Source organism: Schistocerca serialis, chromosome 6 (assembly GCF_023864345.2).
Source record: "Schistocerca serialis cubense isolate TAMUIC-IGC-003099 chromosome 6, iqSchSeri2.2, whole genome shotgun sequence".
NCBI classification, from domain to species: domain Eukaryota; kingdom Metazoa; phylum Arthropoda; class Insecta; order Orthoptera; family Acrididae; genus Schistocerca; species Schistocerca serialis.
In genome coordinates, this window is record NC_064643.1 from 716012074 (window position 1) to 716033848 (window position 21775).

At 41.8% G+C, this 21775-nt stretch overlaps 1 protein-coding gene across 1 annotated transcript in view; it reads left to right on the forward strand.

The window, feature by feature from the left end:
• LOC126483650 (mucin-5AC-like) overlaps window positions 1-21775 on the forward strand; it is a 223299-nt gene that overhangs the window by 128575 nt on the left and 72949 nt on the right. The gene's annotated exons all lie outside the window — the stretch shown is intronic.

Sequence of the window (21775 nt, forward strand, 5' to 3'; positions counted from 1 at the left end):
TGGTTCATGCAGGATGGAGCACTCCCCAATTCTGCCAACGTTGTGCTTGATTTCCTGAACGAAAGACTTGGCCTTAAGGTATCGTCAAACAGATTTCCAGAACGTTATGCAGGAGGAGGAATGTGGCCGCCCCACAGCCCGGACATTCCCTTGGGAGTTCCTTAAAGAGAAGAAAACCCGAAAATGGAGTGCAACTTAGGGCCATCGTTGTGGAGTTATGCCGCGCCATTCCAGAAGATTTGTGTCGGACAGTCGTCACAAATGCATGTGTGCGACTTGAAGAAGTTGTCAACCATGATGATTCATTAGGTTGTATGAGGTGCGACAATAAAGTAATGAGACTGATGTGAAAAAAAATGTTGCTTACCGTTTTAGTCAAGTTTAGTGTTGTCTCCTTCAAAGTAGTTCCCTTCTGATTGCACACACTTTTTCCAGCGCTTCTGCCGTTGATGGTAAGATTTCTGGAACTCATCTTCTGTAATATCCTCCAAGACCCTCATCACAGCTTTATTCACATCTTGTGTTGTTGGAAAATGGTGTCCCTTGACCGCCGTTTTGACTCTTGGAAATAGAAAAAAGTCGCACGGAGCGATATCTGGTGAATAAGATGGCTGTGGTAGTGATGAAATTCGTTTTGAGGTTAAAAATTGCTGTACTGACTGAGCAGTATGGGATGGCGCATTATCGTCATGCAGAATCCAATTATCAGCAATGTTGGCACAGACACAAAGAACTCTTTTACAAAGTCTTTCTAAAATTTCTTTATGAACAATTCCCTTGGAATCAAAGAAGCACACAAACATGATGGTCGTCCACTGCAGTCTTCATCTTTAACATTCGTTCTGCCTTCACTAAACATTTTGTGCCAACGAAAAACTTGAGGTCTTGACATAACCTCCACCCAAAAGGCCTTCTGAAGCTTACCGTAAGTTGTCGTCACGTTTTCACCCAATTTAATGCAAAAAGAAATGGCATACCGTTGCGCAATATTAAGCGGTTCTATTTCCGTGACGAGAGACACAAACACATGTTATAACAGCACAACTCACGAGTGAGCAGTTGCATCGATGTGCTGCTTGGACTAGAAGCAGCTTATAGACCAAGGTCAAAGATATTGTGCTTACATAAGCCTGCAGGGTTACCACATCTTGAAAAGAAAATCAGTCTCATAACTTCATTGTCGCGCCTCGTATTTCCAAGCTGTAGTCTTTACTCCTAATCAATAAATTACAAATCTTGAAGTTGTAAACCAAAACGGCAGTCATATTGAACATGTGATTCATTAGGTTGTATTTCCAAGCTGTAGTCTTTACTTCTGGCAACGGCCTTGTCGCAGTGGATACACCGGTTCCTGTGAGATCACCGAAGTTAAGCGCTGTCGGGCGTGGTCGGCACTTCGATGGGTGACCATGCGGCCGCCATGCACTGTTGCCATTTTTCGGGGTGCACTCAGCCTCGTGATGTCAATTGAGGAGCTACTCGACCGAATAGTAGCGGCTTCGGTCAAGAATATCATCTTACGACCGGGAGAGCGGTGTGCTGACGCCACGCCCCTCCTATCCGCATCCTTCACCGAGGATGACACGGCGGTCGGATGGTCCCGGTAGGCCACTCGTGGCCTGAAGACGGAGTCTACGTCTACATGAATAAATTACAAATCTTGTCAACAACAAACGTGTCATTCATGAAACAATCAGATGACTTATCGTGTTCTACCCTGTATATTTCAACAGGGCAACGCTCGCTCACACTCAGCACGTGTCTCTGTGAAATGTCTGCGTGATGCTGGGGCACTTCTGCGGCCAACAAGATCTCCATATTTGTCCCCGATAGAACATACGTGGAAACGGTTCGTCCGCCAACTCCATCCCGTAACCAGTAACCGGGATATTAAGGACCAGTTACAAGGTTGTGCGCCAGCTTGGCTCACGACAGAATACAACGGCTTTAGGACACATTTCCCAACAGAATCAGTGCGTACAACCAGGTTAGAGGGCGTGCGATACTATACTGACAAGTTAGCTCATGCAGCAAGTCCTTTATAAATTTGACTCGGTACTGTAAACACTCGTACAATAACATCACACATCTCCTGAAACTATCAAGCTACTCTTTGCTTTGCTGCTCTTGTGGGTGTTTCACTTTTTCTGTCAGTCTGCGTACTTTCCCGTCTCCTCCCGACTGACACTGCCAGCTTAGTGGATAACTTCCGGACAGATGACTTTCAGTCTTCGTCTGGTGCTGCGAATAGTGATCGCAGACGTGCTTACGGTCGTCAATCGATCTACTCACAGTGAGAAGGGTGAAGATCGTGATACGTAGAATCTGATGGCGATAGGCAAATCAGTCAAAGATATATCTTTCATAAACATGGAATAACCTATTCTGTGCATTAACCTTACGTTTTCCCTATTTTGACTTAATTCATCTGAATTGAAATTAAATTGATCCACACGAAGCGAGCCGGCCGCTGTGGCCGAGAGGTTCTAGGTGCTTCAGTCCTGAACCGCACGACTCCTACGGTCGCAGGTTCCAGTCCTCCCTCGAGCATGGATGTGGGTGATATTTGGTTTGCGTAGTTATAAGTTCTAGGAGACTGATGACCTCAGATCTATTGTCCCATAGTGCTAGAGACATTTCGACCACATAAAGCGAAAATTACAATAACACTGAAAAGTATACCGTGAATGCAGGAAAATTAAATTGGATTTACAAATTTATGGTCTGCGTGCTATGTCACGCATGAAATCTAAATAGCTGGGCGAGAACAGTTCGACTGCGACTGCAACAGTCGAAGGTGTCCCTTTGTTCTGGGTGACCCCGTAGACCAGTACCTCATGAAGGACACTCGACATTTGCTGGTGAGCCGTCAATTTAACGGAGACGTTAAGTTTGGCAGCAGATTTTCGAAGGGAGTGCGCTATGTACTCGCAGCAGACTTCATCATCTCCGTTCCCTTCACTTCTAGAATGAGCCATTTTCCAAAGTATTCTGTAACGATGCAAAATATGTTACTGCACTGCACAAGCACTCATAATAACAATCCGCGTGATTCGGATGCGTTCTTAGTTTCGCTGCTATAAGCGAAGGAGAACCCTATATTTGTCCAACATCTAGGAAAATAGGTGATAACGTTCGGGCTGCAAGTAATGAATGTCAAGAAAAAATATTATATTTTAATAGAACGCATGACAAATTAACTACGAATTGACTGTAAGTAATTAAAAGTGTGAAGTTATCCACATGAGTACTTTCCTTTCCAAGAGATCCACCAAGATACGCACTCACGTTTCAGGTTTCCCATCATAAGCAAAATGTGTGGAATGATGGGAGGGTACAGAAGGCATTGTCGAAGTACCATTTATTCTTGGAAAAATTACCTCTGTTGAAGGAGATCAGTGATTGACTTGTGTTTGTTTTAGACACAGTCACTCATAGCCCGTTTTAACCTAATTTGCCTCTATTCACTGTTTGTCGTGGGCAGCATTTGCGAACAAACGTTAATTACGCGCATTGTGAAACAGACGTTTTGTTCACAAAATGCCTTCCATGACCAATAGCACCAGAAGATGGCATACATACGTCGAAACCGTTTTATAGCTGTATCACAGAATTTTATTGTGTCTGAAATAAATAAAAGTTCACTGTTTCTTCTCACACGAAGGTTAGTTACTAACTTTTTCTTCTTCCTGTTCTTTAAATTGTACATTCTTACAAGGAGCAGTCAAATAAGGGGCACTCAAATGAAAACCGAATACCCTCCACAACGGCACTATGGAATAGTTCCATTCAAAAGTAATCACCACACATTTTAAGACATTTATGCTACAGGAACATGAGACGATCAATTCCGTTTTTTAGAACGCGATCGGTGCTGACAAATCCATAACCGGACCCACTCTTCCATTTCCTGCTCTGACGGAAACCGACGTCCACGCATGTTTTTCTACAAGTCGCAAAAGACGTGAAAATCACAAGATGAAATATCCTGGCTGTACGGAGGATGTTGCAGTGTTCGCCAACCAAACCGGTGAAGCGTAGCCTCCGTCCGATTAGCCCCGTGGGGGCAGGAGTTATCGTGCAAGAGGATGATTCCGTCCGACAGCATTACCTGGCGTTTTGACGTTATGGCGCGTCGCAGTTTCTGCAAAGTGTCCTCTCAGCGCTGCGCATTTATCGTGTTTCCACGCTGGAGGAACTCGACGCGGAGAAGCCCCCACAGTCGAAGAAGAAACTCATATTGACCTTACCGAACTTATGTGAACAGCTTTGTATTTCTTGGGAGCTGTAAAAGTGGAATGTTTCCACTGTTGGCTTTGGTGTTTGCTCTCGGATTGGCGGAATGCTGTCGGACGGAATCATACTCTTGCACGATAATGCCGCCCCCACACTGCCATCGGACGAAAGCTACGCTTCGCGATTTGGTTGGGAAACACTGCAACATCCTCCGCACAGCCCGTGTGATTTTCGCATTTTTGGTGACATGAAGAAAGGCGGTTCTAGTCTGACGAGGAAGTATAAGAATTGTCGCGCTTGTGGGCCAGACAACGGCCGATCGCTTTCTACAAAACAGGAATTGATCGTCTCGGCCCCCAGTGCGGTACACGCCTTAAGGCGTGCGGTGACTACTTTTGAACTGAACCATCCCATGGTCCTGCCGTGGCAGATGTTCGGTTTTCATTCGGTTGTCCCTCATACTTAGTGCAGACGTCCGGAAGTTTATGCACTGTAGCGTGACGGAACAGAAAAGGTGCACCGGCAGGCATTAGGACACTGTCGACCCGTGTGCGTCTTCGTCGAATAGGGTCGCAAGTTGGTAATACTAGTGAAGCTACACAAACTATTTCTTTATACACTACTGGCCATTAAAATTGTTGCGCCAAGAAGAAATACAGATGATAAGCGTGTATTCATTGGACAAATATATTATACTAGAACTGACATGTGATTACATTTTCGCGCAATTTGGGTGCATAGATCCTGAGAAATCAGTAACCAGAACAACCACCTGTGGCCGTAATAACGGCCTTGATACGCCTGGGCATTGAGTCAAACAGAGCTTGGATGGCGTGTACAGCTACAGCTGCCCATGCAGCTTCAACACGATACCATAGTTCATCAAGAGTAGTGACTGGCGTATTGTGACGAGCCAGTTGCTCGCCCACCATTGACCAAACGTTTTCAGCTGGTGAGAGATCTGGAGAATGTGCTGGCCAGGGCTGCAGTCGAACATTTTCTGTATCCAGAAAGGCTTGTACAGGACCTGCAACATGCGGTCGTGCATTATCCTGCTGAAATGTAAGATTTCGCAGGGATCGAATGAAGGGTAGAGCCACGGGTCGTAACACATCTGAAATGTAACGTCCACTGTTCAAAGTGCCGTCAATGCGAACAAGAGGTGACCGAGACGTGTAACCAAGGGCACCCCATACCATCACGCCGGCTGATACGCCAGTATGGCGATTCCGAATACACGCTTCCAATGTGCGTTCACCGCGATGTCGCCAAAAACGGATGCGACCATCATGATGCTGTAAACAGAACATGGATTAATCCGAAAAAGTGACGTTTTGCCAATTGTGCACCCAGGTTCGTCGTTGAGTTCACCATTGCAGGCGCTTCTGTCTGTGATGCGCTACAGCCATGCGGATAAGATGCCTGTCATCTCGACTGCTAGTGATACGAGGCCGGTGGGATCCAGCACGGCGCTCCGTATTACCCTTCTGAACCCACCGATTCCATATTCTGCTAACAGTCATTGGATCTCGACCAACGCGAGCAGCAATGTCGCGATACGATAAACCGCAATCGCGATAGGCTACAATCTGACCTTTATCAAGGTCGGAAACGTGATGGTACGTATTTCTCCTCCTTACACGAGGCATGAAAACAACGTTTCACCAGGCAACGCCGGTCAACTACTATTTGTGTATGAGAAATCGGTTGGAAACTTTCCGTATGTGAGCACGTTGCAGGTGTCGCCGCCGGCGCCAACCTAGTGTGAATGCTCTGAAATGCTAATCATTTGCGTATCACAGAATCTTCTTCCTGTCGGTTAAATTTTGTGTCTGTAGCACGTCATCTTCGTGGTGTAGCAATTTTAATGGCCAGTAGTGTATAAAGCTGCTCAGGAGGCACCCCATTTTCTACGAAACCGGACAGAAAACTCAAAAATAGCGCTATAGGAGGTTGCCTAGTTAGCCCAGAGGATGTAACTAACTTTATCTTATTAGAAAGACGAACTGATAAGCGATACCAAACCGTCCAGTTTCGATTTACATCCTGAATCCCGTCTCAAAAGTTTAGAGAACTACGTGAGCGTCTATTTGTAAGCAGCTGTCTCGTTAATCGTGAACCGCGATGCTGGCTGTCAAGGGCCCTTACTCCGACATCAGTGACAGTGGCCGGGTGTCCGGAGAGACCGGACGGCTGGAGCGAAGTTCTCGGCCGTGAGCGAGAAGTGAGCGGCCAGCGGCTGGTCTAGTCTGGTCTTGTCGGGTGCCCCACATACTGCGAGGGCAGCCCGGCAGCCCGGCAGCCCGCCCTCTGCAAATACCAAGCGGGGCAGTCCGCGGTCCGGCGGCCGGTTGCGCAAGAGGAGCGCCGTGGCATCGGCGGGGCGACTCCGGCAGTCTCCCGTCGTCACGGCTCCCTCAACCTCACCATGCCTTACAAAAATCGTATAATGTATTTCAATGGCTTTCCCGCAGCATAATGTACGCTACATTTCTCTTGTTGCTTTCTTTTCTCTGTACTTGTTGAAATGGCACGGACCTTGTACCTGGGAGTAGTAATATGCCGAACAAAAATTAAAAAATGGAATATAATAATATTGATTTGCCTCAACGGCATTTTAACATTGACAAAGTGAACAACTCAAAAGAGGTCTTATGACAGCCTCTAAATCAATTGGTTCAAATGGCTCTGAGCATTATGGGACTTAACATCTGAGGTCATCAGTCCCCTAGAACTACTTAAACCTAACTAACCTAAGGACATCACATATATCCATGCCAGAGGCAGGATTCGAACCTGTGACCGTAGCAGCAGCTCGGTTCCGGACGGAAGCGCCTAGAACCGCTCGCCCACGGCAGCCTCTAAAAAACCGTTAATAGTTGCGGCAGTGAAAATGACAACATTTAACAAAAACCTTAAAAGTTTGTACGCGTGACTTTCATATAAGTGAAAGAGTGAGAAAATGAATGTTAACAAGTTCACAAGTTTGCAAACAACAGTTCACAAAAGAGCTGAAAAGAAATGGTGCGTTAACATAAGGCTACCAGCTCCAGTTAGCTCAGACATCGCCCGGTCCCTTCAAATCTAAAAGAGATGTCTAAAACCAGATAATCACAAATCGGAGACAGAAGACCTTACAAGGCCCTTACAGCTTTCTTTAACAATGCCTCGCCACAGTAATCTTAAATTACAGAAATTCTGTAACAATTTAAAGGAAAACAAACAGTACAAAACGGTTGATAGTTTTAATACCTGGGCTATTAAACGATATCACATAATTCAAAAAAATTATGTTCTTGTAAATGGATAAATACAGAAATATGACTTACAGAAAACAACCAACATTAGAATATAAAGTTCCGTTTATCCAAGATGGCGGCCATGACGTCAGACACACACACCCCTGTGACGTCAGAGACACACACCGCTGTGACGTCAATCAAAATGGCTGATTTTGGCGGTAACTTTGAATTTTGGCGGGAAGGTGAGGCAATTGGCCTACCTCCACTAACCTAACAAAAAATGACGCCAAGTTCAAACTTGTCTATTTCATATCACTGCCACCATTCCAAAACACCTTTATTCAACATGGCTGCACCCAGTGCATCCATCAGTGGATACACTAGGTAATATTTAGCCAAAGGCATTTTTACATTGAGGAAATAAACCAGCCCAAACTGGCGTTATAACAGCCGCTATAAAATCGTTAATAATTGTTGTTGTTGTGGTCTTCAGTCCGAAGACTAGTTTGGTACAGCTCTCCATGCTGCTCTGTCCTGTGTAAGCCTCTTCACCTCTGAGTAACTATTGCAACCTACATCCTTCTGAATGTGCTTGCTATATTCATCTCTTGGTCTCCCTCTATGGTTTTTACTACCTCCCACTCTCCTCCGCCCTCCCCCCCCCCCCCCCCCCCCCACACACTCACACTTACCTCCAATATTAAACGCCAACCAATCCGTCTCTTGGAAACACGAAGCAAGTTACATGAGCCTCATTAATCGATTCTAACACGCGCATGGCGCACGTATACTATATCCGGGTAAAGTTTTTTCATGTCGAAATTCCTACATCCCTATTATGTAAATTATTTAAATGTACATTACATCATTAAGAACAACGTTCGTTGCATTTACTATATTAGTTTGAGATTCCACTAGAAATTTATTTCAATGTAAAATCCAAAACCGGTCGTGGAACAAAACTAAGAATTTCTTAGCAACTGGAGGGGCTGTTCATCATTAAAATTACAAAAACTCGGATTCATACGTAGTCGTACTGACGACTGTTCTTCCCATGCACCATTCACGATTTGAATATGAAGCTAGGTCATATGTGCATGGCACAACGCATTATCCTCTCAGTTCGTATGTTTTTCGCTTTTCATTGGCACACTCATCCACATTTACGGCTCTATCTTCCGTACTCACGTTTGCCCGTGCTCTATCGACTTACAATCAAACATCACCAATTTGACCTCATATTTTAAAGAGAAAAAAAGCACAGTTATAAGAAATGAGCCCCCGCAATCCATACCGCGCGAAAAGTCTGATAGTATGTACTTAAGATCTTCTGAAGGTATAGCTTTTAAATTTTCGTGCAGACAGGTTGTTTGTCGCTCGCTCCATCTCACTGCAACTGCCTAAAGCCTGAACGCAAATAATTGTACAGCGGAACGGCAAGCAGAGCCCGTTGAAGGCGAGGGAAGAAGAGGGGGCTGGACACATCTGTCCCACGTTTTCTGAAATCTTGTTCGAGAAACATGTTGTTCTGCGCGAAAATAGTAATTAATATTAGTACGTTTAAGTCAACCTCACACACATACACATTCAATATTATTTTAACAATTTTCTCGTAATATCTCAAAATTAAAATTAATAAACTTAAGTAACGTAATCGAAAAATTATTATGAAATGAATTTAATGATTATCAGTTTACAATTTAATCATGCCGATCACGTTGAAGAATAGCGAATCTCCTGCAAATGTACTTCTCTTTACAAGTGCAGCTTTAATAATCAAAGAAAATAACGCACAACAGCGATGAAACGCAACATAATGTGCTTCAGATACAGGCTACAAACCGCGCGCTGTGACACAATGAACAAGCAACTTACCAATGTCAAACATTATTTCACAAACCTCATACTCACTCCACTGTGCAATATTTGGCGCTCCGGCATTAGGCGGCTACAGTGGAGCGGAGTGAGTGATAAACAACAGGTGCGTGCAAAAATTTCATATCTGTACTTTGAGAAGGTCACAACTGCGTACTATCAAAATTATGGCCCATATTTTCACGCGATATCGATTTCTTGGTGCTGATATCTTGCAGGTGTGTTTTTTCCCCTTAAAGGAAGGGTCGCAATGGACAACGCCGCTTCAAAGGACGAATACGATACGGAAACATATCTGTGTATCAAAAAACATTCACCTAAATATTATGATATACACATATTTGAAACCGTATATTTAAGCCCATCATGTTACGCTAAAATTTAAATAGGGTTCCATGTAAAGAAACCAAAGATGGCCTCATATATCTGTAATAAAAAATAGCACAAACATGAAAAGTGATGTATTCAAGTAGCACCTGTCCCTGCAATTCACTGTCCAAACGACATCTTTGTGTCTATTACGGTTGGGGAGATACAGGGGGTGTTATGACTTAGCTGCATCATCGCTGTTGTCAATTTAAAAAGAGGGAGTACGTTACATGAGCGTCTAAGTTACATTTCATGAGCAACTACACTTAAGATGTATATGCTAATGTCTGCACTTAACCGTAGGGAATCGCGGTGTGCTATTGCGACCCACCAGGAGATTTGCTCGCGGAGAAAGCGGACCGCTCAGAATCAAGGGGAAGTAAAACGCCAGACAGAAAACATCTCCGGCAGCACACCAGAAGCGGCGATGGGTCTCTTCCTGGAGACGCAACCGCAGTTACGTTCCCTACCGAGCGTTGAAGTCTCCAGCTGCGATCGAAGGATAGCTATGTACTTTATTTTACAGGTCCGTCTTGATCACACGAACTTTTACACGTCACTATTACCGGTTCCGTCAACTGCCAGCTTAAGATCATAAAATATTCTGATGTAGTAGCAACAGCACTTACTATGTACCTACATGTTTAGTTTGACGTTGCTACCACATCAGAATATTTTATGGTCTGAAGATGGTAGTAGCCGAAGCCGGTAATAGTGAAGCGTAAAAGTTTGTATGATCCAGACGGACCTGTAAAATAAAGTGTCAAAAATATGATCACTGACTCATTTTCAGACTTTGTCTTCAATTGATAAGGGTGACTATGTGCTGTATGGAGCGTCTTCTGTGCCAGTTATATTTTGCGCATTGTAGGGATCTATTCGAACGCGATGGATGAAAACAATATTTTGGTTCTGAGTCTCAGCCTCCCCACTACTGTCATCCGATTAAATTAGAGTTCATTGAATTTCCTATCAAACTGACTCTACGAACGTGATAAAAGTACACTACCGAATACAATATCAGAACATGTCACTGGCTCAACAATAAATACGATACCCTGATGAACACCACTTGCAACAGTGGCCGAAACGTTGATTTTATAAACGACATGATGATCCTATCCCAAACCCAGTAACGTTTTATTGAAGATGACAGTCGGTGCGAAAGCCTACACTCGCACAACAATTTTCTGTAAAGAGATATAAGAATTTCCTGGATATTAAAACCGCATCAGTCTCGGCCCTGGACTTTTGTATCCTCAGGGCAGCTCTTTACCAGCAACTTGAGCACGACTCACTGACCGACTGGAAGCTTCATTCTGCTAGCGCCTCTATGCCATCCACCACGCACAGTTTTAATGTGTCAGGAAGTTTCGTTACAGCGCGCACTCCGCTGTAGAATGAAAATTATATTATTAATTTTCACCAATATTTACAGGAAAATCTTTACATTTGCAGTGTTTTGTTCACAACAGTTCAGTTCTCAAGAGCCTTTTTGAATTTCGATTCTTCCTTTCGGAAATACTGCTGCGCCTTGTCGAAAGTTTCCTTTGTCGTTGTTTCAACACCGGATAACGAAACTTTAAGCCAGCAAGCTCTGTTAATACATCTTGTCGACTGTTATACTTTCACCTCCTTGGCTTTGATCGGCTGACAACGGCAGCGGAACTTCCCAGTCCAGCAGTTCCATCGCTCCGACTGGCCGCAAGTTTAACACCAAGTTTGGAAAACCTAGAATAGTAGCGTGTCACATGAGTAACTTTGCAAACTTAGCAGGGTGAACACGTAATCACCATTGTTATTCGCGAGGGGAACAGTGGAAGGATAGAAACGAATTATACAAAACAGTTTCTAGCATTGTGAGTGTCGGTTATATTCATGCCACTCTGTCACAATCCACAAACTTTCTTAGTTCTCAAGATGTCCTTCACTTTTCACTACTGACATCGTCGGTATCATAGAGCTAGCGTTCTCTCGCTGAACGTGCATTCTGCTATAATTTCTTAAATTTTCCTGGTATTTCTTCTTCTGATAATTTTCGGGTGCGCAGTCGGATCTCGTCGACATTCTGCAGCGATATTTCGGCCCAGGTACGTCCGGGCATCTTCGGATGAGTAGACAATTATCGAATCGGTGAAAATACGTCTTGGCGATAATCTTATAAATCGTGACGACGGCTTTCAACTGGGTAAAAATTGGAATCCTATAATTAAAGTTATCTATTGACAGCTGAATCGACGGCGTCATTCGATACTCAGCGATTAAATCTCAATTCCAGCACCAAGGGCAGCACACACACACCTCGAATGTCACCCGCATATCGTCACCTGACTCATGCACTGAAAAACGCCAGCAAAGACTCCTTCTTTTCCCTGCGTTTTATGTTCCTCCCAGAACGCTCTGGAATCGACCCATTATTTGAATCGGGTATTAATTCAGTCTGTCATCTACGTCATTCTCTCGACACTTTTCTTGCAGCATAAATACCAGGACTGCACCTCGGCTGTTCAGTAGTTGTCTACTCACCTGAAGATGGCCGGACGTCTCTGTGCCGAAATATCGTGGCAGAATGTCGCGGGATCCGGTTGCACACCCGAGAATTATTAGAAGACGCATTCTGCTGTTTGTTACTGATGCCGCAAAATTCTCGGATCCGTACACGTAACTTTGACATCATATATTTCATTAGAAATTTAATTTGTCTGATGGAAGAAATAACTTATGCAACGCAACGAAACCAGGGCATCAATGTGCAAAGTGCGTCGAGAAGCGAAATCCGCGCACGCGTTTAACGAGATGGTAACTATGCCTAATAATAGGCCTATTTTAATTTTGTAAACGACGGAGCAACGAAAATGGCGCGCTATAAAGAAAGCACGAGTGAGTTAAGTGCGTATCAGAGGCACGTTTTGTCAACTTGCATGCTAATCATATGGGGCTTTGTGTGCGCCGCAAGGAGGACATTTCGTTTCGTTGGAAGCGCTGACTCGCTCAGTTTCGCACGCTTCTGAGGCTGACTCAGGCGTGGCCCGAACGACAGGTCCTGTCTGCTAAACGATGACGTAAAAGCATCTCGGATTACTCACCATAATCTATTTCAGTTTTATTCTTGTTGGTGAAGTATTGTAGCGGACCACTGAAAGAGTGTAATGTTTCGGTTCATCTTGAAAGATGCCGGAAGTCCTTCCGCGCTCTGAAATGAGTGCAGTCTTGGACAAGGAGTGAATTTTGGCGTACATTTGCTTTTACACTGGATGTAGTAGTAGTAGTAGTAGTAGTAGTAGTAGTAGTTGTTGTTGTTGTTTTTGTTGTTGTTGTTGCCGCCTTCAGTCCCAAAACTAGTCTGTTTTAGTTCTCCGTGCTTGTCTATCCTGTGCAAGTCCCTTCATATCTGCATAACTACTGCAACGTACATGCATTTGAACCTGCTTATTGTATCTTAGTTATATACTCCCACAACAAATATTACCACCCACACTTTCCTCCATTACCAAATTGACGATTTTTTTATGATTCAGGCTATGACCTACTAACTGATCCCCGCTTTTAGTCAAGTTGTACTATAAATTTCTTTCTTCCCTCAATTCAGTTCAGCAGCTTTAAATCAGGTTCTCGACCCATCTAGTTTTCGTTATTCCTCTGTAGCACCAAATTTCAATAGTTTCTATTTTCTTGTTGTCTGAACTGCTTCTTCGTCCGCGTTTTATTTAATACAAGGCTACACTACATACAGAAACCTTCAGAAAAGACTCCTTCTTTTCCCTGGGTTTTATGTTCCGCCCAGCACGCTCTGGAATCGACCCCTTACTTGAATCGGGTGGCCGTGCGGTTAAAGGCGCTGCAGTCTGGAACCGCAAGACCGCTACGGTCGCAGGTTCGAATGCTGCCTCGGGCATGGATGTTTGTGATGTCCTTAGGTTAGTTAGGTTTAACTAGTTCTAAGTTCTAGGGGACTAATGACCTCAGCAGTTGAGTCCCATAGTGCTCAGGGCCATTTGAACCAACCATTTCAATCGGGTATTAATTCAGTCTGTCATCTACGTCATTCTCTCGACACTTTTCATGGCTACTTAAAGTTATTCAGGTCTTCGCTATAAAACCGTTTTACCGCCATTCTACTTTTAGTCGAACACAGAGCATTATACTAGAATCCAAAATTGGTTTACTTCCTTGCCGATTCACAGGCAATTCCTCAAAAATTTCTCTAAAGCCTATGCTCTGGTTTCTGTCGTCCATGAAGCAGGACAATAACCTTTGCCTAACGTTTACCGATTCTGCGATGTTATACTGTCATCGATTGGAAACATACAGTAAATACACAACATCGTGTGCGCTCTTATCCCGCTTATTGAAATGCAGTAACGCCATTCAACAAGTGAAAGCCTTCCTTACACTTCGGTACGGCTACGTACTAAATTAAATATTTGCTTACGGGCTGTTTCCACCAGATATACGATGAACTAAAAAACTCGTGGTAAACGGAACACTGTAGCTCATTATCACTGGAGGGTTACAGAAGCTAAATTAGCATCGAGTGTGTCTCAGGGGTGTGCGATCGGACCGTTACTACGTATGATACATTAACGTCGACCTTGTAGATAACTCTCTTAGTTCTTTCGCACACGACGCTTTTGTGTATACTATTACATAATTCTTAATTTCTCCATGCTGAGAGTCGCTGGGAGTTTTCCATTTAATGTTAATAAATCTGCAACTAACATAAATCGAAATAAATCTTCGTTAATAGGATGAAATTGACTACCTCAAAATAGTGCTTAATTATAAAATGGTAAAATTATTAATAACTTTTAATGATAACAATAAAGCAATAACTCCTCTTAGCTTGTTTCTAATTGATCATAAAATTGCATAAGGATTAATTAAACATACCGTATTTTTTAATAATTACGTCATTAAAACAATTTAATTGAATCCTTAAATGTAAAGTATGAGTCAAATGAATATTTTTCAATGTCTCCTGTAAATTCTAAAGGGTTATTTGATCATACTGGAAAATGCAGATCAGTGTCTGTAGTAACTACTAGCAATTGATGCACAACATAAGCAAACGTAACTTACTGGACCTAAGTAGGTGAGCAGACATATTTCTGAAAGGCAAACGTTGTTCATTATGAGCTGTGCAATTTTCATTGTAATTGCCATTGGCCAGTTTCGACTTTATACACATTATCAATCAGCATTCAGTTAACATTTATGCACGTCACTTTGAGGTTATTTCAATGTCGCTTGATAATGAGTATAAAATCGAAGCTGGCCAATAGCAAATAAACTGAAAAGTGTACAGTCCATAATGAACAATGTTTTATTTTGAATAAATTATCGAGTCTGGGGTCCTATATGCAAACAAAATTACAAAGGTTTTGTATTGTTTAATTATACAATTGCCGGTTAGGCATTGTACTTAGCCACTACGTTAAATATATATGGTCGGGAGGCATTATAGATAGCACGTCGACGCGTTCCTAGTACCAAGGAAGGCATATGATAAAGAGTCATTGAAAGAAACTTAAGGAAATTTAATTCTGCCACTAATATAAAAGTGTCGCGTGACAGGTTCGCGAATATTGTACATTCGTCTGGGACACTTACCAAGACAGATTAATGGAAGAGAGAAAATATATTCAGGCAGGAGCCGGTAGTTCATTTTAGATTTGTTTGCTGGAAGTGAGAGCACAATAGAATCGCTCAAGATTCTCCAGTAGGTGCTTCTGCAGGAGAAATGATATGCGAGGCATAAAAAATCTATGCATACAAAATTTTAGAGGGCATAGAGGAGATAAAAGAAGAAACACGTGCACCTTTCCCCCGCCAGGCGTCCATCAAGATGGTGACGCTGGTGATGTTCAGAACCTGTGTTCAAATTACCGCGTGATAAATATTGTTTTAGAGATGTTGTTGACCTTTAGATTTCTTTTTGTGTGGCGAGGTATACCGTTTGGTGCAGGAGATGCCGTTGGGCGCCTCAGAAGAGCTGGTTGCCCGTCTGTCTGAAGCCGCAGACACTATTCCTGAAAAACCCTGTTGTTTTGAGAGTGTCAGACAGTCATTAGAACACTGATGCCAAGTTGTGCATTAACATAACAGACGGCAGTTTCACTAACATCCCCAAAACAATATTCATTACACAGCAGTTTAAACACCATCTGTGAACATAACAAGCGGTTCATGGAACCCCAGCGGAGAAACGGTGCACCTGTGACGTTTCTGTTTCTCTGTATCTCCTCTAAATACCATAAACTCTGTATTAGTAGCTTTTTTTACACCATATATGTAATGAAAAGGCTTATTCTTAAAATTCTGAGTCAATGCTTAGAATGAAAAAAAACATCATTTCTTTGATTTTATCCATACTGGATGAGAGGTCGTAATTGTGAATGTCAATGTTAAAAAATATATAGGCTCAACCACTTGTTTATAGTGTAAAACACTAAGATTGACGCGTTTCGGAAGTCAAGCTTCCATCATCAGAATAATAAAAAGTAAAAGAACCTGTTAAAACTCGCTAGAATGGAACATGCACCAGGCACAATAAAATTTATATAAAATTAAAACATCGTGGCTCTTTCCCTTGTTGCAGCCGTGTCTTCCAAAGTGCATCTGCACATAGTCGTCAAAATATAAAAAACTCTAAAATGGTGTCGCCTATGGTGTTCAACATCTAACCAGATGGCTCTCTCCTCTATCGTCGTAAACCGCCCGTGCGTCTTCGTTGGTACCACACACCACGTAGCCAAACACGACACTGAAACGCGAGTGAACTCACGCGCAAGTAAACAAGGAAGTCACAGAGATGTCTATACAAACAGAGGACCTCATGAAATGATGATATCCTGCCAATTGCTAAAAATGTAGTTACGAAAAGAAACCAGTGAAATGTTTGAAAAAGTTATTTCTATCACCAGTTTGCTGTTCATTCAGTGTGTTCTGATTATCCACGCTATGTATCGTAATTTCCAGCTGTTCTAGTAGATCCAGCTTTTTGCCTTTTTCCTGTCTATGTAAACTAACGAGATCCTGATCTATTTCCAACATGGGGTGTCCCGTTTCCCAAATATGCGTGGCTACAGCTGACTTTTCGAAATTATTAAGCCGGAAAGCATCGCTATGTTACGCTATGTTACGCGTGAGCTCAGTCGCGTTTCAGTGTCGTGCCTGGCTACGTGGTGTGTGCTACCAACGAAGACGCACGGGCGGTTTACGACGATAGAGGAGAGAGCCATGTGGTTAGATGTTGAACACCATAGGCGACACCATTTTAGAGTTTTTTATATTTTGACGACTATGTGCAGATGCACCTTGGAAGACACGGCTGCAACAAGGGAAGTAGCCACGATGTTTTAATTTTATTATCAATTTTATTGTGCCTGGTGCATGTTCCATTCTAGCGAGTTTTAACAGGTTCTTTTACTTTTTATTATTCTGATGATGGAAGCTTGACTTCCGAAACACGTCAATCTTAGTGTTTTAAACTATAAACAAGTGGTTGAGCCGATATATTTTTTAACATTAACATCATTTCTTCTCTCAAAGACTTCTATTAACGACTTTGACAGCAGTACTTTAAAAAATCGTCTTTATACAACGTAGGAGCTTACTGACACTCGTTGCTCTTATCCATTGTCCTGCAACGGAATCATAAATTCGGAAACAAACGGTAGTACACCTTGTGCTCTCTTCTACACATCTTACGCTGGCTTGTGGACCACAGATGTATATGTGGATTCCAATAACTCGTGGCAACTGCTGGTCTGTATTGAGGGATGATCTTGTGCAACAAAACCACGTCCTTTCGGTGGTATATGGCTTCTTATCGACAAACTTCACGTCCAATACAATGTTTGTATCTCTCCAGAGACGTAATATATCGCATTAGGACTTACACACCCTATGAGTGGTGGCATTCGGGTCTTGTTGACCGTATTGTTGTAAGTGGAAGTTACCAAAGCACACTGAAAGGTTTGACAAATTGTCCATCCAGAGATGATACGGGGATGTGTATCGATCCACTCAGCATGATTAGAGGTTTTCCCAAACTATACCAGGAGAATGAGGGAATGTTTACTGTTAACAGGCCATCATAGACGCTATTCCACTTGCCTGATTATAAATAAGATTTGTTGAATGAAATATGTTCTCATGTTGTGTGTCTTGTTATCGTTATCAAATGATTACTATTACCATCACTATAATTGTGTCATTTCATAGTTCATGTTTCATTATTCTGATTTTCCATATACTACGTTCTGCTATTGTTATGAAAACAATCCAGTTGAGTCACACTCAAAAACGATAAATAAGATTTTGGTTTAATGTGGACTTTGTAAAAGGAATTAAAAATTTTTTACGAAATTTGAAATTTATCGACAGCTGACGACAGGCCATGTTTGGCCTTAGAGGGTATTTTCGATTGATACATATACACATAAGAACAATTGAGTGAAAAGTACTTCTGTGCGTGGACACTGTTCAAATTTACCTAACAGATACATGGACGAGCGTTTTGATGTTCCAAGAACCCACCAAACAAACCAGTTACCATAATGACACGGAACGGCGCTGATGCGCTAAACTCGTAATGAAGCACACTACGTTGTTACACGCGGGCGAAACGATGGTATTAAGCACAAGCAAGTCCATAGCACCTGTGGAAAAACTGTAAAAGTTGCTCTTTCGTGTGACGTATTATTTATAATTGTAAATTGAATTTAATAAATGCTACAAAACTTAAAAAAACGTATATTCTTTTTGAAACAACCTGTACGTTTTGATGCATTATTGTTTGTAATTTCTAGCTTTCAACCATAATATTTACATTTACCTGTTGTTAAGGACAAGTTTAATGAGAAATACGATTTTAAAATACAAAAATTTAAATAAACGTTAACTGCATAGGTTACAACGTAGTATTCGCTTCTTTATCTTGTATCTCAGTAATGCCACAATAACGCCTATTTGTATTCTAATATTTTAACAGCACTTCGTACTTTTCGTAAGCACGTTATGCCATAGATAAGCCACAATTCAAGGTGAGAATGAAAAATATGTTCTTCGTTTCGGAAAGTATAATCGTTAGGAAAGTCAACTTGTACGACGGACAGAAAAAATGCATTACCAGAGTGATTACGTTTATTATCTGCGACGATGCTGCATACAAATTACAGAGTTAATAAGTAATTTAAATAAAATAAAATGGTATTTGTAATAAAATAATATGAGAACAGTATATTATTCGTGTTTAATAAGTTACTTTTGTAAAACATAAGAATGAAGCTGGTCATCTATGATGGCCTTTTAGCTGTGAAGTTAAAGGTCTCTTTTACGTTAAAATTTGCCACAGATTATGACGTTTAGCGTAAAATCGGCAAGCAATGTGAGAAACCGGTGAAAAAACCTTTCGAACGATACATCATTCTGCACAATTAGCGTATGCTAAGAAAAAGGGATGTTGACTTGGAAAATAGTACATATTATTTAAGCACTGTCTCTTTCCTGGTTTTGTGAGCAGCGTTCTTTTAATCACACCCTAATATCTGTAAGTACCATTGTAGTTTCTTTTCAGAATTATTGTCCTGAGATAGTAAACGCTCACAAACAACAGTGAGAGTGGAATTTCTGAGAGTGGAATTTCCAGTCTTACGGTTTCCTCTGTTCGGACGTACAGAAAACTGCGTTGTGGCATTTTTGGTACAGCTAAATGATGTGGTATATTGTAGAATTACCGGTAGTATTGGTAGCAGTGGTAGGGAAAGAAACGTAAATGAATGTGTAAGAGAGAAACTGCGAGCCGACGGTTTCTCTTTGTTTTTTTGGTTGTTTGTTTTCACATAATGAGAACCGCGCATCATTCAGTGTTAGTCTATAGGGTATTTTATGTTCTTACAGAGTATAAATTGCATTTTTTAAGTAATAAATATTAGTTGATTGCATAACGCCTGCACTTTTATGCAGCCAAAGCAATTGCTTCTGATTCAAGTACAGTTTACCTGTATAAGCATATAATTGTTGCTGTTATTTTGTACTGAACAGAACGACCTTCATCATGATCGACATCAAGAGTTTTCAGGTGTTATTGATAAATGCGGAAGTTGTTCATGAAACACAGAACATGCTTTATATAAGTTCGACGAAGTATAGAAGCAAAGTTTGATATATTTTTTTCTTCTGTATTTTTTTTTTGTTTTGCCTTTTTCTTGAGGAAATTGTATTTTCTAGCGCAGTATGATAAACCTGTACTGTTGTCTTTACTTTTATTACAACATCCCTCTTTTTCATGTTACTTGTTGTTGTTGTTGTTGTTGTGGTCTTCAGTCGTGAGACTGGTTTGATGCAGCTCTCCATGCTACTCTATCCTGTGCAAGCTTCTTCATCTCCCAATACCTACTGCAGCCTACATACTTCTAAATCTGCTTAGTGTATTCGTCTCTTGGTCTCCCTCTACGATTTTTACTCTCCACGCTGCCCTCCAATACTAAGTTGGTGATCCCTCGATGTCTCAGAACATGTCCTACCAACCGATCCCTTCTTCTAGTCAAGTTGTGCCACAAGCTCCTCTTCTCCCCAATTCTATTCAATACCTCCTCATTAGTTGTGTGATCTACCCATCTCATCTTCAGCATTCTTCTGTAGCACCACATTTCGAAAGCTTCTATTCTCTTCTTGTCTAAACTATATATCGTCCACATTTCACTTCCATACCTCCATACAAATACTTTCAGAAACGACTTCCTGACATTTAAATCTATACTCGATGTTAACAAATTTTTCTTCTTCAGGAACGCTTTCCTTGCCATTGCCAGTCTGCATTTTATATCCTCTCTACATCGACCATCGTCAGTTATTTTGCTCCCCAAATAGCAAAACTCCTTTACTAATTTAAGTGTCTCATTTCCTAATCTAATTCCCTCAGCATCACCAGACTTAATTCGACTACATTCCATTATCCTCGTTTTGCTTTTGTTGATGTTCATCTTATATCCTCCTTTCAAGACACTGTCCATTCCGTTCAGCTGCTCTTCCAAGTCCTTTGCTGTCTCTGACAGAATTACAATGTCATCGGCGAACTTCAAAGTTTTTTTTTCTTCTCCATGGATTTTAATACCTACTCCGAACTCTTCTTTTGTTTCCTTTATTGTCTGCTCAATATACAGATTGAATAACATCGGGGATAGGCTACAACCCTGTCTCACTCCCTTTCCAACCACTGCATCCGTTTCATACCCCTCGACTCTTATAATTGCCATCTGCTTTCTGTACAAATTGTAAATAGCCTTTCGCTCCCTGTATTTTACCCCTGCCACCTTCAGAATTTGAAAGAGAGTATTCCAGTCAACATTTTCAAAAGCTTTCTCTAAGTCTACAAATGCTAGAAACGTAGGTTTGCCTTTCCTTAATCATTTTTCTAAGATAAGTCGTAAGGTTAGTATTGCCTCACGTGTTCCAACACTTCTACGGAATCCAAACTGATCTTCCCCGAGGACGCCTTCTATCAGTTTTTCCATTCGTCTGTAAAGAATTCGAGTTAGTATTTTGCAGCTGTGACTTATTAAACTGATAGTTCGGTAATTTTCACATCTGTCAACACCTGCTTTCTTTGGGATTGGAATTATTATATTCTTCTTGAAGTCTGAGGGAATTTCGCCTGTCTCATAGATATTGCTCACCAGATGGTAGAGTTTTGTCAGGGCTGGCTCTAGCGAGGCTGTCAGTAGTTCTAATGGAATGTTGTCTACTCCGGGGGCCTTGTTTCGACTCAGGTCTTTCAGTGCTCTGTCAAACTCTTTACGCAGTATCATATCTCCCATTTCATCTTCATCTACATCCTCTTCCATTTCCATAATATTGTCCTCAAGTACGTCGTCCTTGTATAGACCCTCTATATACTCCTTCTACCTTTCTGCATTCCCTTCTTTGCATAGAACTGGGTTTCCATCAAAGCTCTTGATATTCATGCAAGTGGTTCTCCTTTCTTCAAAGGTCTGTTTAATTTTCCCGTAGGCAGTATCTATCTTACCCCTAGTGAGATAAGCCTCTAC